Raw genomic sequence first — 22,483 nt, forward strand, 5'->3', positions numbered from 1 at the left:
TGACCAGCACTAGATCTATCGTATTGCCGTTGCGATGCGTAGGTTCATTTATTATTTGTGTAAGACCACAGCTATCAATTATAGTCTGGAGCGCCACGCACTGAGGGTCCGATGGGGTATTCATATGGATATTAAAGTCCCCCATTATGATTATATTGTCTGCGTGCGTCACTAGATCAGCAACGAACTCTGAGAATTCATTAATAAAGTCCGAGTAGGGCCCTGGGGGGCGGTAGATAACAGCCATATCGAGAGGCAGCGGTGCGACAGACCTCATAGTAAGCACCTCAAACGATTTGTATTTATTATTTAGGTTAGGGGTAAGGTTAAAGTTTTCATTGTATATTAATGCGACCCCCCCACCCCTTTTAAGGGGACGGGCAATATGCGCATTCGTATAGTTAGGAGGAGATGCCTCATTTAGCGCAAAAAATTCGTCTGGTTTGAGCCAGGTTTCGCTAAGACCAATGACGTTAAGATTGTTGTCTCTAATGACCTCATTAACTAATAACGTTTTGGGAGACAATGATCTTATGTTTAAAAAGCCCATATTATAAGTATTGGGCTGTTTTGACGAGTTTTTGTTTAAATTATCCGTAGTAGAAATATTAATAATGTTGCGTTTATTATACGTAGTGCACTTTAAATAATTTCGACCATATCTAGGAATTGATACGACGGGAATTTTCAGATTGTTTGCTTGATGCTGCGATCGACTGAACGCATCATGATTTGCCACCTCAGTAGAATGCATATCTACCCCGGACACATTCACAACAGAAAACACATTATGTGAGTTGTGTGTTATTCTAAGAAAATTGCTATGCGTACAGGAATTATCCAGCCTGGCGCTGGCTAGTTCTAGCTTAACTGACTCCTCACCCGGACTAGCAGGCTCTGTAATTGCCTGTGACCGGGCTTGCTCTAGTGTAGTTAGTCAAATGTGACTTAAACAGTAGTCTATATTCTTAGACAGGATGATGGCGCCTTCCTGGTTAGGGTGAAGGCCGTCCCTCATCAGCAAGCCTGGTTTGCCCCAGAAAGAGGGCCAATTATCAATAAACGTTAGTCCCTGTTGTCTACAGAAGCTAGCCAGCCACTTGTTAAGCGAGACTAATCTGCTATATCTCTCATCATTGCCTCTCGCAGGCAGGGGGCCAGAGACAATTACTCGATGCCTGGACATCTTTCTAGCGAGATCACAAGTCCTGGCTATGTTTCTCTTTGTAATCTCTGACTGTCTCATTCTAGTGTCATTGGAGCCAACGTGTACAACTATATTCGCATAACTAGTGGTGCGATTAGCCTGTCGTACGTGTTTACTAGGCCTGTTGCGAGTTAGCTCCCTAAGATTAGCCTCTATGTCAGGTGCTCGGGCCCCCGGGATGCACTTAATTGTGGCTGGTTTGCTAAGCTTTATGTTTCGGGTGATGGAGTCCCCTATGACTAAGGTGTGGTGCCCGGTAGACTGGGGTGTAGGACTAGCTAAAGAGCTAAATCTATTATGCGTCTCAACCGGTACACCGTAGCTTGTAGGCCGCTTAGGACTACTACATGCTGGGCTAGTTAGCTCGCTACAGCTAACGCTAGCAGATGTGTCCGCAACATCTAAAGTTACGACATTACTCTGCTCTAACTGGCGGACACGGCCCTCTAGCAGAGCCAGCCTCTCCGTGAGTAAGGTGCAAGACGCGCAGGAAGCCATACTCACGGTGTTTTCTGTCACCGAGTGAAGTTCCTGCTGTCTTCCGAGAAGTCCTGGTCACGGTGTGCAGGAGTAGACTCCTTCTGACCGGCGCCCGGCGACGCCTTTCTCCGCGCTAGCTTCGTTAGCTTAGCAGCTAGCTGCTAGCTAGCTGCGGGAGGGGTGGAGAGACAGAGATCGGGTGATTTGCAAGTTAAATAGTACTACTAAATATGTTGAGAAAGTAATAAAGAAAGCTGCAGAACAATTTAAAAGCACACAAATAGAACGATACTTAGCTTTTTCGAAACAGCGAGCAGTCAGCGAGCAGTCACGCACGGTGAACCGGAAGCGGAAGTAGTATCAAACCTTCTTGAGTCTGAGAAAAATGGATGGTTGTAGTGTGGAGGCAGGTAGCGAAAACGAAATTGAAGAAGAAACTGAAGCTATTGAGCCATATCGGTTTGAACCGTATGCAAGCGAAACCGACACGACAGCCAGCGACACGGGAGAAAGCGAGGACGAATTCGGCGATCGCCTTCTAACCAACGATTGGTATGTGTTTGTTTGGCATTAAAGGAAACTAACAACTATGAACTAGGTTTACAGCATATGAAATACATTTGGCAACAACATGCACTTTGAGAGTGCAGACAGCCCAATTTTCATCAATTAATATATTCTGTAGACATACCCTCATCCGCTCTCTTTTCCTGAAAGCTGATCTATCCAGTTTTGAAGTTGATGTCAGCAGGCCAGGGAAGCTAGGGTCGATATTCTTCTCTTGATCATCTTCGGTGGCATAAGGGACGGTGTGAGCCAAGACATCCAGGGGGTTTAGCTCGCTCGTCTGCGGGAACAAACTGCCGCCATTGCTTGCCGTGCTACCGAGATCCTTTGTCCCTGAATTGCTCACACACTCCGGCAGATTCAATGGGGGTCTGGCGGCAGATTTATTTGACTTTATCATTGGAAATGCATCTGCTTTGAGTGTCGCAGGATATCCACACATTCTTGCCATCTCTGTCGTAGCATAGCTTTCGTCGGTAAAGTGTGCGGAACAAACGTCCAATTTCTTGCCACTTTCGCATCTTTGGGCCACTGGTGCAACTTGAATCCGTCCCTGTTCGTGTTGTTACACCCTCCGACAACACACCGACGAGGCATGATGTCTCCAAGGTACGGAAAACAGTCGAAAAAACGGAAAATAACAGAGCTGATTTGACTCGGTGTTTGAGAAAATGGCGATTGCTTCCCGATGCGACGTCACATTGTGACGTCATCGCTCTGAGAGTGAATATTACAAAGGCGTTTATTTCGCCAAAATTCACCCATTTAGAGTTTGGAAATCGGTAAAAAAAATATATGGTCTTTTTTTTCTGCAACATCAAGGTATATATTGACGCTTACATAGGTCTGGTGATAATGTTCCCCTTTAAGAAAATTACCGGCAAGTAAAATGAGTCAGTCAGTATTATAAAACAGCAAGTGTATGTTTCCTTTTATGTAGACTATTTGAAGACACTTCATACAGAGTTGACTATAGACAAGATAATGCATTTAGTGCAGAATATCACCACTATTTGTTTCGCCCTCGGACTTTATATCGTTTGAAGATGATTCCCCAAGATCAGCAACACTTAAAATGCACTACTTTTTAAACATTACCAGACCCATTAAGTATATTTGCGTAAAGTATCAGTATCGGACCCGTATTGCCGATACCAGCCTGGATTTTACTCGGTATCAGATCTGAATTAAAATCAGTGGTATTGCACATCACCAGCTTTTGAGAGACACCTTTTTTCAGGACTTTGCCCAAAATTGGCAGGTTTGATATGGGCAGATTGTTGTTCAATACTGTGGCATAAAGACTATTACTTTTACCATTATAAGGTTCCATCGATCCATCCATTTTCTACCGCTTGTACCTTTATAATAAAAATGTTTACTGGTCTGTACAAAATGATTGTTATTTACGGCGGTCACTCACCCTGTCTGGTCAACACGTACGTGCAGAGAACGCGTGCACACGTACAAAAGCAGTCCAAGAGAGGCAACAAACAATTTGCAATCATGCTATTGTTAGGATAGGATTTACATTCAATGACAGCTAACGCTAACTATCCATCCATCCAGCCATCCATTTTCTACCGCTTGTCCCTTTTGGGGTTGCGCGGGGTCGCTGGAGCCTATCTCAGCTGCATTCGGGCGAAAGGCGGGGTACACCCTGGACAAGTCGCCACCTCATCACAGGGCCAACACAACATTCACACTCACATTCACACACTAGGACCCATTTAATGTTGCCAATCAACCTATCCCCAGGTGCATGTCTTTGGAGGTGGGAGGAAGCCGGAGTACCCGGAGGGAACCCACGCAGCATGCAAACTCCACACAGAAAGATCCCGAGCCTGGGATTGAACTCAGGACTACTCAGGACCTTCGTATTGTGAGGCAGATGCACTAACCTATCCAAGTGTTACGTACGTATGTAGTTACATCATTACGGTCTAGAAGCTGAAAGAAGGAGGGATATGCTGTGTGAAATAAATTGAAAAGTTAGCGCCCTCGAGACATCTGTATAAATGTTGCAAACAGCCCCTTTAAGGCCTTTGGAAATGTTCCAGTCTGAAGTGAGACATTAACTAGATGAAGGAATTGTGGTGACAATCTGCTCAGCACAGACTTTAGAAATCTAGTGGGTAACTCATCAAGGTGTGTGTATGTTACATATGGTGCCGTCTTCAAGCAGAAGAAAATCTTTGACCTTGGCTCTTGGCACAGTTGTTCTGTCCATCTGACACTTTGTGCTGACTTCACCCATTTTATAGTTTTATTTCTGTTTGTGATCGTCAGTCATATCTGGCAGTTCTGCCTTGCATGGGTTAGAGTCCAAGCCAGGGTTAAATTCCAAGCCAGGGTTGGATCAGGAAGTAAAAACCAAAGCTGAAGCAATTCATGTGATTGACTCGCTGTGGCCAAAGTACTAAAAGTGGGAGGAGGGGAAAAAGCATGAGGCTGAATCTTCTGGTGGCAAAGCATCCAAGAAAAGGAAAGTGACATGTGAAATTAGACACGGAAAAGCCAAACATTGACTGGACGCTTGATCCAAGCCGTTTAACCGTAGTGACCATCATGAAAGATAAAGATGGTACATTTCAGCATGATAGGATCTGCCGCTATGAATATTACTGAGTTACCTGTTACATCTCAGGGCAACAGGTGTGTACGTGTGGTTAGGGACTATGTCAACCTTTTCCAGCGTGCCATTACAGTAGCAAAATGTATGTTTGAGGACAATATCAGACAACATGGGTTGCCAGATTGTAGTCACACAAATCAGGAAGGCAATTTGAGTCAGACCTTGTAAAACCTTGCTGGAATAGTTACCTCTACTGCCCTCCAGTGGCCGTTAGAAAGGATGCATACATTTTGTGTTGAAGTCCTTAAAGCTGTCTTTCACTTTTTGTCTTGTCCTTTGTGTCCCAGATGAAGTGATTAGTGACTCGGGGGAGGATAGGCGGGGCATTAGCTCAGCAACATTCTTCTTTTCTTTTCTTTTTTTTCTTTACAAGAACTTTGCTGACAAAGTGCAAGTGTTTGTGGGCGTTACTGTACATGTTGGTATTGATCACACCACCCAGGAAATACAGGGGAAGTTTTCAAGATCATTCAGTGATTTTAACTTTAATTTTGTGAACAATATAAACATATATGAACACAACAATGTAAGACATAGTAACAATGTTGTGTATTTACTGGCGTCACTGATGTGTGCTCCTTTCCAGAGTCGTGTAGAGAGAGAGTTTGGCCAACCAGGGTTCGGAGTCGGTAGGGATGATGTTTGATAAGAAATTATCCAGTTCGAGCCCATTATCGAATTCTCTTATCGAACCGATTCCTTATCGATTCTCTTATCGAATCCAGATAGGTTGTTGTATGTGGAAAAAAACACACAATATTTGGTTTAACAAAAGCTCACTTTTATTTTATAATAAAAAAATAAATACATAAATAAATATTGACTGTTGTTACCCCCCCTAAAAAAATAAAATAAAACAAATAAATATTGACTGTTGTTACCCAAAGTATATTAAGTGGGATTTTTCAGAAAAACTAATATATACAGTAACACAAAAGCAACCAGTCTCTGTGATCACTATAGGTGTATAAATAATAATATAGTGTTAAATAAAATCAGTGCCTTGGGCAAAAAACTGAAAATAATACAGCTCTCCAAAAAGTGCACTTCTGCTGCAATTGGAACATACTAGCAGAGGTGGGTAGAGTAGCCAGAAATTGTACTCAAGTAAGAGTACTGTTACTTTAGAGATTTATTACTCAAGTAAAAGTAATGAGTAGTCACCCAAATATTTACTTGAGTAAAAGTAAAAAGTATGTTGTGAAAAAACTACTCAAGTACTGAGTAACTGATGAGTAACATACACACACATATCATATATATATATATATATATATATATATATATATATATATATATATATATATATATATATATATATATATATATACATATATACACATACATTGATATATACAGTATATCATTTATATTTATTTATTTTGCCGTTTTTGTTTACATGTTAAAGGTGTTTTAATGAATATACATGCATGTTTAACACATATAGATTCCTTTCTTTCATGTTGACAAGAATATAAGTTGGTGTATTACCTGATTCTGATGACTTGCATTGATTGTAATCAGACAGCAGTGCTTAACGTCCACGTTTTCAAATGCAGGAGAAAAAAAGTTCCTCCTTTCTGTCTAATACCACATGAAAGTGGTTGGTTTTTGGCATCTTATCTGTCCAGCTTCCATATTCGTTTTTATACACTTTACAAGAAATACATTGGCGGCAAACTCCGTAGCTTGCTAGCTTGTTTGCGCTGGCTTTCGGAGACTCTTGTTTTGAAAGCGCAGGCGCGATGGAGTGGCACTTTTATTGTGAAGACAGGAACTGTGCAGTCAGTCTTTAGGCTTGTGACGGGATGTACGTTTGAAATAAAAAAGGGTCTTTTTTCCTTCACACTTTTGATTGATTGATTGAAACTTTTATTAGTAGATTGCACAGTACAGTATATATTCCGTACAATTGACCACTAAATGGTAACACCCCAATAAGTTTTTCAACTTGTTTAAGTCAGGTCATGTGACCGCCTGGCTCTGTTTGATTGGTCCAACGTCACCAGTGACTGCATCTGATTGGTGGAACGGAGTCAAACGTCACTAGTGACTGCATTTTATTGGTGGAACGGAGTGAAACGTCACCAGTAACGCAGGCACTTTGAAGGTCTGTCTGACAGACCAAAACAAACAAAGCGTGCATTAACAGATCGATAAAAATTAGTAGCGAGTAGCGAGCTGAATGTAGATAAAAGTAGCGGAGTAAAAGTAGCGTTTCTTCTCTATAAATATACTCAAGTAAAAGTAAAAGTAAGTTGCATTAAAACTACTCTTAGAAGTACAATTTATCCCAAAGGTTACTCAAGTAGATGTAACGGAGTAAATGTAGCGCGTTACTACCCACCTCTGCATACTAGCTACACACACTATGACACTAAGAACGCCACAGTCATCAATCAACAATTCTGCAGTCCTGGTTGACATAAGAGGTAACCTTATTTTAGCCTAAAGGCTACAAGTGAGCAGATATGGAAATTAAAGGCCTACTGAAACCCACTACTACCAACCACGCAGTCTGATAGTTTATATATCAATGATGAAATCTTAACATTGCAACACATGCCAATACGGCCGGGTTAGCTTACTAAAAGTGCAATTTAAAATTTCGCGTGAAATATCCTGCTGAAAACGTCTCAGTATGATGACGCCTGCGCGTGTCGTCACGGATTGTGGAAACATTTTGGGACAGCATGGTGGCCAGCTATTAAGTCGTCTGTTTTCATCGCAAAATTCCACAGTATTCTGGACATCTGTGTTGGTGAATCTTTTGCAATTTGTTCAATGAACAATGGAGACAGCAAAGAAGAAAGCTGTAGGTGGGAAGCGGTGTATTGCGGCAGGTGTTGTGCCGGATAACGCACCCCCGCCGTAGAATGCACCCCTTGACTGTTGTGCCGGATAACACAGCCGGTGTTTCATTGTTTACATTCCCGGAAGATGACAGTCAAGCTTTACCATTGGCCTGTGGAGAACTGGGACAACAGAGACTCTTACCAGGAGGACTTTGAGTTGGATTGGCAGACGCGGTACCGTGAGTACGCATGCAGCTGCGGCTTCCAAACATTTGATCACTTGCCTCGTACGTGCGTGCCGCTATGTGCATGTCACGTACGTAACTTTGGGGACTTTGGGGAAATATATGTGCTGTATGAACTTTGGGGAGGTGAACGGTACTTTGGGCTGTGTGATTGAGTGTGTTGTGCAGATGTTTGAGTTGTATTGGCGGGTTATATGGACGGGAGGGGGGAGGTGTTTGTTATGCGGGATTAATTTGTGGCATATTAAAATATAAGCCTGGTTGTGTTGTGGCTAATAGAGTATACATATGTCTTGTGTTTATTTACTGTTTTAGTCATTCCCAGCTGAATATCAGGTCCCACCCGCCTCTCACAGCATCTTCCCTATCTGAATCGCTCTCACTGCCCTCTAGTCCTTCACTCTCACTTTCCTCATCCACGAATCTTTCGACCTCGCTCAAATTAATGGGGAAATCGTCGCTTTCTCGGTCCAAATCGCTCTCGCTGCTGGTGGCCATGATTGTAAACAATGTGCGGATGTGAGGAGCTCCACAACCTGTGACGTCACGCTACTCGTCTGCTACTTCCGGTACAGGCAAGGCTTTTTTATCAGCGACCAAAAGTTGCAAACTTTATCGTCGATGTTCTCTACTAAATCCTTTCAGCAAAAATATGGCAATATCGCGAAATGATCAAGTATGACACATAGAATGGACCTGCTATCCCCGTTTAAATAAGAAAATCGCATTTCAGTAGGCCTTTAATCTCCAATGTGACTAATGGCCACACGCAGTGTGCCTCTTGTACACTAGGGGGCGATTGTGGTCATTTCTGCTTGTTTCGCTACGTTAGAATGGCGTAGAAGGAGAGAATGCTACATGCTAATGCTTCGGATCCAACAGAAAGAGAACATGTCCGGGGAAAAGAGGACGAATAAATAGATAATTACAACTTTCCACTGCTTTTTGATGTTGTTGGTAATGTCTTAATATGTTTAAATGTCACCTGTGGTTATTAATATCGCCAGAGACATACCAAAAGATCGCTTTTTTTACTCAATTGTTTTAGGTGTTTTGCTGATTATTAGTCTCAAAACAGCCGGGATGTGCTGACGTCATGTCACGTGATTAAAGTGTCTTCTTTTAAGAACATTATGACACTCATTAAACAAGAAGGTGTTTATTTTACCATAAACTTTAAACATATTGACCTGTTTTAGCTGTACTTTGTACATTTTTATGGTTACAAAAGGCAGCTCAGTTGCCAGAATTTTACTGTAAAATGTACATTTGTTTTTTACTGTAAATAATAAAACAACAATTTTACAGTACATTTGTTATGGTTAAAAAGGCAGCTCAGTTGCCAGAATTTTACTGTAAAATGCATATTAGTTTTTTTGCTGAAAATAAAAAAACAGCAATTTTACAGTACATTTTTTATGGTTAAACAGGAAGCTCAGTTGCCAGAATTTTACTGTAAAATGTATATTTGTTTTTTTGCTGAAAATAAAAAAAAACAGCAATTTTACAGTACATTTTTTGTGGTTAAAAAAGGCAGGTCAGTTGTCAGCATTTTACTGTAAAATTACATTAGTTTTTTTTTACTGTAAATTAAAAAACAGCAATTTTACAGTACATTTTTTATGGTTAACAAAGGCAGCTCAGTTGCCAGAATTTTACTGTAAAATTCACATTAGTTTTTTTTTTACGGTAAATACAAAAACAGCAATTTTACAGTACATTTTTTATGGTTAAAAAGGCAGCTCAGTTGCCAGAGTTTTACTGTAAAATGTAAAAAAAAAATATTTTTATTGTAAATAAAAAACCCAGCAATTTTACAAACATTTTTTTATAGTTAAAAAGGCAGCTCAGTTGCCAGAATTTTACTGTCAAAATTTTTTTTTTTTAATTTTTTTTTACTGTAAATAAAATAACTGCAATTTTACATTAAATTGTGGCACCTGAGCTTCCAGTTTTGTTTTGTTTTTGTTGTTTGTTTGTTTTTACCACAAATCAACAACTGTAGATTTTTGGGTGTATTACTGTAAATGCCAAAACGGCACCACATTTTATTACAGTAAAACAAGTACTGTTTTTTTTTCATTTAGAGAAAAATGCTGTAAAAACCACAGTAAATGACCAATTTTACGATTGAATCTTTAATGCTACTTTTACATTGCACAATTTGATGGATAACTTGCTTTGAAATAATTATTATTAGTATTTATTTGTATTTTTAAAAAAATGATTTGAATTTCTGATAATATATTATTGCATAATTAGACAATATTTAAGTTAACATAATTTGCGATTACATCTATTTTTTTTCTGCCAAAATTAATTTAATGAGCCTCTATGTTGCCTCTTTAGCACCTCCCTGTGGCCAGCAGTAATACAGCAGTCCTTGCTATGTTTGATAAACCTTTGCAACAATAATACAGTTGAACAAAATAATTGTATGACGTGTGTATATTCAAACACGTCTGTTAATAAATTAATACTGACACAGTATTAATATTATACTAGTATAAATATCACAACTACTTCATACTGACCTCAAAGAAGGAGGTCCGCCTCATAGTAATGCTTTATTATTCTTGTGCAGGGGAAAACAATTATAACACACAAGAGCTTCTTTCCTTCCTTCCTTCTTTCTCACACTCCTCTTTACTCTCTGTCATTGTGGAGAAATAAAAGAACCAAATACAAAACTATAAATAATTATTTTTTAATGTTGGATGAGGCTGCCCTCTGCTGTATTAAGGTGGTCCTATAAGACGCTGTATATTTGCTTGTACTTTAATCCAATATGGAGCCTATGTAATAAATATTTAAATGATTAATTATGTGTCCCAATGACAAGTGAAATAATGTATAAACTGTCCATGCATTAAATAATTCCAATTATATAATTATACATTTTAACAAATATAGTGGTTGTGATGTAAATTAAACTATATGGTAAAAAATAAATTACGTTTTTTTTTAAAACTAATTTAATTATTGATTAATGGATTATGGAGGTTACCCTCTAGTGGGTTCTTCAGATCACCACACACTTGCACGAGAGCCCGGTATTCAGGGTTCAACAATGTCTTTTATTGTGAACGCACACACGACAGTCTCTGCTCCGTGACTTTTCAGTCTTTTGGGCGTGTCGTCTTTCTGGCCTTCTCTCTCTCGCAATGTCCAGCGTCTGTGTCCGCTCACCCGCACCAACTCCAAAGACGCGTCTCGGTGCGGCTGCTGCTAATAAGGGCGACAGGTGATTAGATAACCAGCCCCAGCTGGGCAATCCACTCACCTGCCGCTAGCTTCGAGGCCGGTCCTTACACACTCCGCTCCGCGGCAGGCCCGCAGACCACGCCCCCCTCCACATGGATCATTTGATGAAGGTTAAGGTCAAAGTAATTATTAATTATTTATATAGCACAATTAAAAAAAAAAAACTACTGCACCATAGTAGTAGTGCAAATACAAATAAAAAAAGGTTAAAAAATAGCAAATAATAGAAATCAAGTACAACCAAGCTGGCACAAGACATTGAAACAACGTTGAGAACTCGTTGAATTAGGTCCTGACGTTGAGCAACTCCAACATAACGTTGAAACAACATGCTTTCTGATGACGTTTAATCAATGTTGGGTTCTGACGTTGATTTGAGCATTTAATTTTGGTCAATTTCCCAACCATTATTCTACAACACAAACACAACATTGAAACAACATGCTTTTTGACAACGTTTATTCAATGTCAGGTTGTTCTAATGATATGACCATTGGAATTTGGTCATTTCCCAACCAACAACGTTGGACATCAACATCAACATTGTCTCAATTTACAAGTACAACTATTTCGCAACGTTGTTTCAAAGTCAGATGTAAAAGACATGTACGTATAACCAACGTTGTATCAATGTCTTGTGCCTGCTGGGAAATAAACAATAACATGGTTATAGAAATGAAATAGGGACTATCCATCAAATAATAAAAAGGCATAAATAAAAACATAAAAGTGTTAAACACCAGCAAAAAAAAAAAAGTCATGATTTAAAAAGTCTTGATAATTAATAACGTAATTTTACAGTTTAATCAATCTGTTCTTCTATCTTATGAAACAACCTTTACAATTGAGCGAGATCATTTACTATTGGTCTACATGGACGGCCAAGTCAAAAAATTATTCTATGGTTGTCGTCACACTTTGCCTCTCAGCCATCACTGGTACTCTTCATTGGTGAGTAGCAAACGGCATATGTTGACCACATACAAACAAATCGGGGCATCTATAGGGTTGAGCGATCAACATCTAAATGCAAACAATTATACCAAAGACTACAAAAAATGGGAGCCATTACCTCCCTGCTTGGCACTCAGCATCAAGGGTTGGAATTGGGGGTTAAATCACCAAAAAATTATTCCCGGGCGCGGCCACAGCTGCTGCTCACTGCTCCCCTCCTAATTCCACGACTGTATATATCGGTATCGGTTGATATCGGAATCGGTAATTAAGAGTTGGACAATATCGGAATATCGGATATCGGCAAAAAAGCCATTATCGGACATCTCTAATAATATATAAATAATAAATGCCAGTGTTTATCTGTAAATAACAATATATAAATAATACATGTCAGTGTTTATGTGTAAATAACATATATAAATAATACATGTCAGTGTTTATCTGTAAATAACAATATATAAATAATACATGTCAGTGTTTATGTGTAAATAACATATATAAATAATAAATGTCAGTGTTTATCTGTAAATAACAATATATAAATACCGTATTTTTCGGAGTATAAGTCGCACCGGAGTATAAGTCGCACCTGCTGAAAATGCATAATAAAAAAGGAAAAAAACATATATAAGTCGCACTAGAGCCCGGCCAAACTATGAAAAAAACTGCGACTTATAGTCCGAAAAATACGGTAATAAATGTCAGTGTTATCTGCCAACCTGGAGGAGATGTTCGCCAAATGAAAATCTCTCCCTGTCTGCCAGTCCAACTATCTTTAAATACTTTTCACATGGAGACACTTGCACTTTGGTGTTCTTGCCTTGGGGCGGACAGTTTGTACGAATGCAGACAACATATTTCCTTAGTGGAATAGTCACCTAACAGATTCTGTGACCAAGCACAATCGTGTAAGAAAAATGTACACACTCCACTATAAAGATATATGCTTGTGTTGTTTAACGGCATCATAAATTACAAACCCCGTTTCCATATGAGTTGGGAAATTGTGTTAGATGTAAATATAAACGGAATACAATGATTTGCAAATCATTTTCAACACATATTCAGTTGAATATGCTACAAAGACAACATATTTGATGTTCAAACTCATAAACATTTATTTTTTTTGCAAATAATCATTAACTTTAGAATTTGATGCCAGCAACACGTGACAAAGAAGTTGGGAAAGGTGGCAATAAATACTGATAAAGTTGAGGAATGCTCATCAAACACTTATTTGGAACGTCCCACAGGTGTGCAGGCTAATTGGGAACAGGTGGGTGCCATGATTGGGTATAAAAACAGCTTCCCAAAAAATGCTCAGTCTTTCACAAGAAAGGATGGGGCGAGGTACACCCCTTTGTCCACAACTGCATGAGCAAATAGTTTAAGAACAACGTTTCTCAAAGTGCAATTGCAAGAAATTTAGGGATTTCAACATCTACGGTCCATAATATCATCAAAAGGTTCAGAGAATCTGGAGAAATCACTCCACGTAAGCGGCATGGCCGGAAACCATCATTGAATCACCGTGACCTTCGATCCCTCAGATGGAACTGTATCAAAAACCGACATCAATCTCTAAAGGATATCACCACATGGGCTCAGGAACACTTCAGAAAACCACTGTCAGTAAATACAGTTTGTCGCTACATCTGTAAGTGCAAGTTAAAGCTCTACTATGCAAAGCGAAAGCCATTTATCAACAACATCCAGAAACGCCGCCGGCTTCTCTGGGCCCGAGATCATCTAAGATGGACTGATGCAAAGTGGAAAAGTGTTCTGTGGTCTGACGAGTCCACATTTCAAATTGTTTTTGGAAATATTCGACATCGTGTCATCCGGACCAAAGGGGTAGCGAACCATCCAGACTGTTATCGACGCAAAGTTCAAAAGCCAGCATCTGTGATGGTATGGGGGTGTATTAGTGCCCAAGGCATGGGTAACTTTCACATCTGTGAAAGCACCATTAATGCTGAAAGGTACATACAGGTTTTGGAACAACATATGCTGCCATCTAAGTGCCGTCTTTTTCATGGACGCCCCTGCTTATTTCAGCAAGACAATGCCAAGCCACATTCAGCACGTGTTACAACAGCGTGGCTTCTTAAAAAACGAGTGCGGGTACTTTCCTGGTCCGCCTGCAGTCCAGACCTGTCTCCCATCGAAAATAACATGCAAATTAGTAACATATTGGCTCTTAACTAGTCATTATTAAGTACTTATTAACGCCTTATTCGGCATGGCTTTATTATAACCCTAACCCTCTAACCCTGACCCTCTAACTCTGACCCTAACCCATACTTGCCAACCCTCCCGGTTTTCCCGGGAGACTCCCGAATTTCAGTGCCCCTCCTGTAAATCTCCCGGGACAACAATTCTCCCGAATTTCTCCCGATTTCCACCCGGACAACAATATTGGGGGCGTGCCTTAAAGGCACTGCCTTTAGCGTCCTCTACATCCTGTCTTCACGTCCGCTGTTCCTCCAAACAAACAGCGTGCCGGCCTAGTCAAACAATATTTGCGGCTTTTACACACACTTAAGTGAATGCAAGGCATACTTTGTCAACAGCCATGCAGGTCACACTGAGGGTGGCTGTATAAACAACTTTAACACTGTTACAAATATGCGCCACACTGTGAACCCACACCAAACAAGAATGACAAACTTTCGGGAGAACATCCGCACCGTAACACAACATAAACACAACAGAACAAATACCCGGAACCCCTTGCAGCACTAACTCCTCCGGGACGCTACAATATACACCCCCGCTACCACCAAACCCCGCCCACCTCAACCTCCCCCCCACTCACCCTAACCCTAACCAAATAACTCTAAATTAAATCTTTGTTACTTAGAATATGTTCCCCATACTAAAGTGTTACCAAAAACATATAACTTTGTCTTGAATTTGAAAAAAAAACAAAAAACATTTTATTTTTCACTAAACAAGGGTTGGGTGAATGCGCGTATGAAAGTGGTGGGGTTCGGTACCTCCAACAAGGTTAAGAACCACTGCACTAAACAATTTGAACTTGACGTGTATTTCTGGTCTTGTCATCCTGGTCCGGACAGAAGGGCGACACGGCAGTGCGGCTGGATCAAAAATGAGGTCAGAGACGCTTGACTGAACAAAAAGTTGCTTTATTACAAGCGAGCGTGGTCATACAGAACTGCAGTTCCTGGAGGAGGTCAAGTCCAACAAATGTGGCACTCCTAACTTGGAGAAGCCGAAGCGGTTTTATATTCCTCCTTCCTGTCACATAGCAACATCCCATCTTATTGCCCATGTATTGCCTGAACTACTCCAGTCTACATGCAAATGTCAAACTAACTATTTAATGATGTGCTCAAACTGAAATACTACTATTTACTTCAAGGGATGGTGTGTGGGATAGAGTAGGTTACTCTGGATGCGGAATGCTGGTCTGATATCTTCTTAGGACAAGGACTCCGGTCAGAGAGTAGGGCACAGAGAGGCTTTCAGGCACTCTTTAATGATGAAGTTGAACAATTGTAGTATAGGTGTGTGTGGGGTGTGTGTGTGGTCTAAAGGAACACATACAAATAATGATTAGGATACATTTAGGCAATATAATATGCAATAATACAACAGGATATGTATAATATTATATGTAATATAATATACTCTACAATGTGTTATAAAACAAATATACAAACAAATGTACATGGACTATTAAAGCAGTCCATAAGAGATGAATGGAGAATAAGCACTGTTGATTTAGACAGTGATTTAAACGTGGTCTGTGTCGCCCTCTAGTGGTAGGATAGGGTAACTACTGTGTAACAAGAAGTATTAACAGGGCGAAAGTTGAGCTGGCGAATTACGTCGTCAAGCAGAAACATTGTTGCAAACAAACACTCGTTTAAGGCTACATCTAACACATTATAGCCATTTTAGCATTAACAACCGTGCTATATTCGACGTATACTTACATTTTAGTCAGGAACGCACACAATGCTGTTTACACAAGAGCCCATATTACGCAGAAACGCTACAAACAGGAAAGACGTCTCAGACTAGATCGCCAAATTAAGAGCACAGGAAATCTAACATCTCAAAACTGCGTCAGAATAAGATAAGACTAAAACACTTTCTGACAGTGTGCTTTCCATTGGCGTTGCTAGGCCTATTTTAGAGGGGCTCAAGCCCCCCTAAAATATTCTTAAGCGAGCCCCCCTAAATAATTTGGTGTTAAAAAATAAATAAATAATATATAAATATATATATATATATATATATATATATACATATATATATATATATATATATATATATATATATATATATATTTTTTTTTTTTTACAAATACATGCCGACATATTACATATTCATTATAAAGTGGCCCGAATATGAGTTTAAATAAATAATCATATAACCTGTCATTATTCACTCAGTTTCCCCTCACTTCATAGCGTAAGGTAGAGAGCCCCTTTCGTGCGTCAGTATCCAATCCATTCCACTTGTTCATATAGAAAATGCCAACATCACTCAAATTCCAGTCCGCATTTTCTCTGCGACCTTGCTTGCGGTCCTGCAGGTGTACGAAGCACATTAGCACACAGCACTGCAGAACGTGAACGGATGCAAAATGGACATAAGAAACTTTTTCAAGAAAGTAAGTATTCATCACTGCTTGTATTAAAATGTATTAGCTCCACTTTACACCAGGTCTGTGTTTGACAAAAAGTTACATTCCCACTCTAAAACAATGCTGCTATTTAGTTAGCTAGTTAGCCTGAAATGCATCATGAAGATCCTGGTTATTTATAAAGTTAAATGTGCACTCTTTTTTACCATTTGCTATCTTTGGGGTTACTTCCTTCTGGAGCATCAGCTGTGTTTCTCACTTTACACATGGAGGAGAACAGGAGCTGAGCTCATTCACGTATGACCATCATCAGTAGATAATAATAATAATCACTCCACAACCCCAATTGACCTGTAAGAGTCAGGGCAGAGGAGCACATAAAGTGAGAGGGGAGAGGCCTCTACTGGAAAGGTGAGCAGGAGAATAATGATACATATAAATAAATATTAAAACTTTATTTTTTTTTTAAATGGCTTATCAATAAGCCATTTGTTTTATTTATTTCTGGGTGGATCATGTTGACTATTGGTCCTCCTAATTGTCAATCATTCTGGTGATGTTACCTTATTGCAGTGAATATATATATATATATATATATATATATATATATATATATATATATATATATATATATATATATATATGTGTGTATGAAAGACTAATATGTATTTATATATATATATATAAGAAAAACCCAGACACCATCTTTGTAGTCATTTTTCTCCTGCGTGGACTTCCGTCTTCCTTTACAATGAGTGAAGCTGCACGAAACCTTGTGTCTGCAATTGTAAATAATTTAGTTTTTAAGTTTTGGGTTTCTTGTAGAATCCATATAAAGTAATATACATTAGCCTATTGTTAAAATAATGAAAGAAGCATCATTAAATATATTTGTTTTATTGTATTGTTACATTAATAGCTGGTGTATTGTTATAGGATGGCTTGTTAAACATTTCATAGGATTTTCAGAGGGAGGAAAAACCAAGACATTTAATATAAAATGTAAAATGAATAAATACATAAAAAGAAAAAAAATGGTTAAAAGCCATCGTCCCGGAGAGCATTTAATTTCGTCCCGTGCATTTTTTTTACCGTCCCCGAGACGACGGGACTACGTTAATCTCAAGCCCTGGAAGTTACATTTTATTGTTTGCATTATTTGTTTCAGCATTGAAATTTGAAGATGGTCCCTCAGCTCTTTGACAGCTTTGGCTCTTTTTCAAATCAGCAGACGGACTCTTAAGTCTTTCTTATTTACAGTATATATAAACGTTTCTCATTTCTATTCAGACTTCCATATATATTTAATTTCCTTAACGACTTGCCATAATATATATATATATGTCTTAATAAGGTTATCCAAAAAATAGTGCTCGATACCGTAGTAGAGCGCAATATATGTATGTGTGGGGAAAAAATCACAAGACTATTTCATCTCTACAGGCCTGTTTCATGAGGGGGGGTACCCTCAATCATCAGGAGAAAATCTCCTGATGATTGAGGGTACCCCCCCTCATGAAACAGGCCTGTAGAGATGAAATAGTCTTGTGATTTTTTTCCCACACATACATATATATATATATATATATATATATATATATATATATATATATATATATATATATATATATATATATATATAAGCCAAATTATTCCGATCCAGATATTACTTTCATTCAAGTAATTAAGTAATATTTCCAGGGCTTGAATTTACAACCATTTTAGTCACATATGTGCCCAAAATGTAATCTGTGCAACTTCAAAATATTTGGGCACAAACAATTACTGTATTGTGAGCGAAAGTGGTGGCATTAGCCTCTATGTTGTGAAGTAATAACATAGAGGCTAATGCCATGACTTTCATTGTGTTTCAGTGTATCTTGAAGGATCATGCAAGCCATTGTTTCTTGTTGATGCTGTAAACAAAATGTCACTGTGCAAACCCATGTTTGTTGTTGTACTGAACACGGATTGAAAATAAACCCACTGAAATAATAATAATAACAATGAATAATTTCTAAGTCTTTGTTAGCCGTTTGTGAGGTTTTGTGCTCGTGCGCTACGTTCGCTCACATCCTGTGCATCTCCTGGGGGCTAAGCCCCCCCTGTCCTTAAAAGCTAGTGACGCCCCTGGGAACACATACAAATAATGATTAGGATACATTTAGGCAATATAATATGCAATATTACAACAGGATATGTATAATATTATATATAATATAATATACTCTACAATATGTTATAAAACAAATATACAAACAAATGTACATGGACTATTAAAGCAGTCCATAAGAGATGAATGGAGAATAAGCACTGTTGATTTAGACAGTGATTTAAACGTGGTCTGTGTCGCCCTCTAGTGGTAGGATAGGGTAACTACTGTGTAACAAGAAGTATTAACAGGGCGAAAGTTGAGCTGGCGAATTATGTCGTCAAGCAGAAACATTGTTGCAAACAAACACTCGTTTAAGGCTACATCTAACACATTATAGGCATTTTAGCATTAATAACCGTGCTATATTCGATGTATACTTACATTTTAGTCAGGAACGCACACAATGCTGTTTACACAAGAGCCCATATTACGCAGAAACGCTACAAACAGGAAATGACGTCTCAGACTAGATCGCCAAATTAAGAGCACAGGAAATCTAACATCTCAAAACTGCGTCAGAATAAAATAAGACTAAAACACTTTCTGACAGTGTGCTTTCTCCAAGATATTCACCATATGAGTTCATTTATGCGCTTCAAACTCCTTGCCCTGCAGCTTGAATTCTGCCATGGCCAAGCTCTCTTCATTGTAGGCTGTTAGAGACCTCCCTCTGTATCATTTATTATCCTTCATTTTTTTTTTTGTCATAAAAAAATACAATCATGTGTGCTTACGGACTGTATCCCTGCAGACTGTATTGATCTATATTGATATATAATGTAGGAACCAGAATATTAATAACAGAAAGAAACAACCCTTTTATGTGAATGAGGAAGGTTTTTTGGGTTGGTGCACTAATTGTAAGTGTATCTTGTGTTTTTTATGTTGATTTAGTAATAAAAAAATATATATATTTGTTTTATTTTATTTTTAAAATTTCATGTGCGGCCCGGTACCAATCGATCCACGGCCCGGTGGTTGGGGACCACTGATGTAGAGCACGGCTGTCAAAGCCAAGACCCGGGGGCCAACATTAAATTGCAGTAGCTCGTCGCATTGGCGGTGGAGATTGAGAATCGCCTCATTGACTGGGAGAGAGAGAGATTCCGACGGCAAGGACTTCGCACCTCGACGTATAGTGGGCGTGGCCATGGAGCTCGTCAAACAACGTCCGCACCGATACCCGTTGTCGATGCCTTGCCGATATCACGGGAGGAGGAACCCATGCAGCTTGGAGGGAATCGTCTCTCTCAAGCAGAGAGAGATCGTCGCCTTCGTCTTCTGCTTTGTCTAAATTGCGGAAAAGCTGAGCATCGCATCTACCACTGTCCTCATCGTCCTGCACGCCGTCGCACTCAAGCGTCACCTCGTATAAATGTACTTTCATTTTGTTTTATGTCCATGTTTTCTAGCTAGCAACGTTAGCTATGGTTATGGTGTTAGTTTATTTCCAGGATTTGTTGCCACTATCTTAATAATTCCAGCAGGGGTCACTGTAGGCCCTCTTTTACTTCCTGTTGTGTTTCTTTCTGCAACTGCCTTCTGGACTTTGGATTTATGGCTGTTTTTTTTACCCTTTTTTCTTTTCAGCAACAAAATAATGCTTGTAGCTGTCATTAGATGAGAATCAGAATCATTTCAATGTACACAAACAAATAGTGTATTGGAGGACAATCATTACACAAACCTCCCTAATTGTTATAAAGCACACTGTTTGTATTAAACATGCTTCACTGATTCGAGTATTTGGTGAGCGCCGTTTTGTCCTACTAATTTTGGTGGTCCTTGAACTCACCGTAGTTTGTTTACAGGTATAACTTTCTCCGACTTTCTAGGACGTGTTTTATGCCAATTATTTTTCTGTCTCATTTTGTCCACCAAACTTTTAAGGTTGTGCATGAATGCACAAAGGTGAGTTTTGTTGATGTTATTGACTTGTGTGGAGTGCTAATCAGACATATTTGGTCACTGCATGACTGCAAGCTAATCGATGCTAACATGCTATTTAGGCTAGCTACATGTACATATTTAGGGATGTCCGATAATGGCTTTTTGCCGATATCCGATATTCCGATATTGTCCAACTCTTTAATTACCGATACCGATATATACAGTTGTGGAATTAACACATTATTATGCTTAATTTGGACAACCAGGTATGGTGAAGATAAAGTCCTTTTTAAAAAAATAAATAAAATAAAATAAAATAAATAAATTTAAAATATTTTCTTGAATAAAAAAGAAAGTAAAACAATATAAAAACAGTTACATAGAAACTAGTAATTAATGAAAATGAGTCAAATTAACTACTAAAGGTTAGTACTATTAGTGGACCAGCAGCACGCACAGTCATGTGTGCTTACGGACTGTATCCCTTGCAGACTGTATTGATATATAATGTAGGAACCAGAATATTAATAACAGAAAGAAAAAACCCTTTTGTGTGAATGAGTGTAAATGGGGGAGGGAGGTTTTTTGGGTTGGGGCTCTAATTGTAAGTGTATATTATGTTTTTTATGTTGATTTAATAAAAACAAAATAAAAAAAACAAACGATAAAAAAACCGATACCGATAATTTTCGATATTACATTTTAAAGCATTTATAGGCCGAGAATATCGGCAGGCCGATATTATCGGACATCTCTATACATATTGCATCATTATGCCTCATTTGTAGCTATATTTGAGGTAATTTAGTTTCCTTTAAGTCCTCTTAATTCAGTTTATATCTCATGACACACTATATGTAATATAGCTTTTAATTTTTTGCGGCTCCAGACAGATTTGTTTTTGTATTTTTGGTCCAATATGGCTCCTTCAACATTTTGGGTTGCCGACCCCTGGTCTAAGGAAACACATACAAATAATGATTAGGATACATTTAGGCAATATAATATGCAATAATACAACAGGATATGTATAATATTATATATAATATAATATACTCTACAATGTGTTATAAAACAAATATACAAACAAATGTACATGGACTATTAAAGCAGTCCATAAGAGATGAATGGAGAATAAGCACTGTTGATTTAGACAGTGATTTAAACGTGGTCTGTGTCGCCCTCTAGTGGTAGGATAGGGTAACTACTGTGTAACAAGAAGTATTAACAGGGCAAAAGTTGAGCTGGCGAATTACGTCGTCAAGCAGAAACATTGTTGCAAACAAACACTCGTTTAAGGCTACATCTAACACATTATAGGCATTTTAGCATTAATAACCGTGCTATATTCGACGTATACTTACATTTTAGTAAGGAACGCACACAATGCTGTTTACACAAGAGCCCATATTACGCAGAAACACTACAAACAGGAAATGACGTCTCAGACTAGATCGCCAAATTAAGAGTACAGAAAATCTAACATCTCAAAACTGCGTCAGAATAAGAACAGACTAAAACACTTTCTGACAGTGTGCTTTCTCCAAGATATTCACCATATGAGTTCATTAATGCACTTCAAACTCCTTGCCCTGCAGCTTGAATTCTGCCATGGCCAAGCTCTCTTCATTGTAGGCTGTTAGAGACCTCCCTCTGTATCATTTATTATC

At 38.7% G+C, this 22,483-nt stretch overlaps 1 protein-coding gene across 1 annotated transcript in view; it reads left to right on the plus strand.

The window, feature by feature from the left end:
- LOC133609291 (zinc finger BED domain-containing protein 5-like) overlaps window positions 1-22,483 on the plus strand; it is a 202,923-nt gene that overhangs the window by 97,449 nt on the left and 82,991 nt on the right. The window lies entirely within an intron of this gene.

This window comes from Nerophis lumbriciformis, linkage group LG07 (assembly GCF_033978685.3).
Source record: "Nerophis lumbriciformis linkage group LG07, RoL_Nlum_v2.1, whole genome shotgun sequence".
Lineage (NCBI taxonomy): Eukaryota > Metazoa > Chordata > Actinopteri > Syngnathiformes > Syngnathidae > Nerophis > Nerophis lumbriciformis.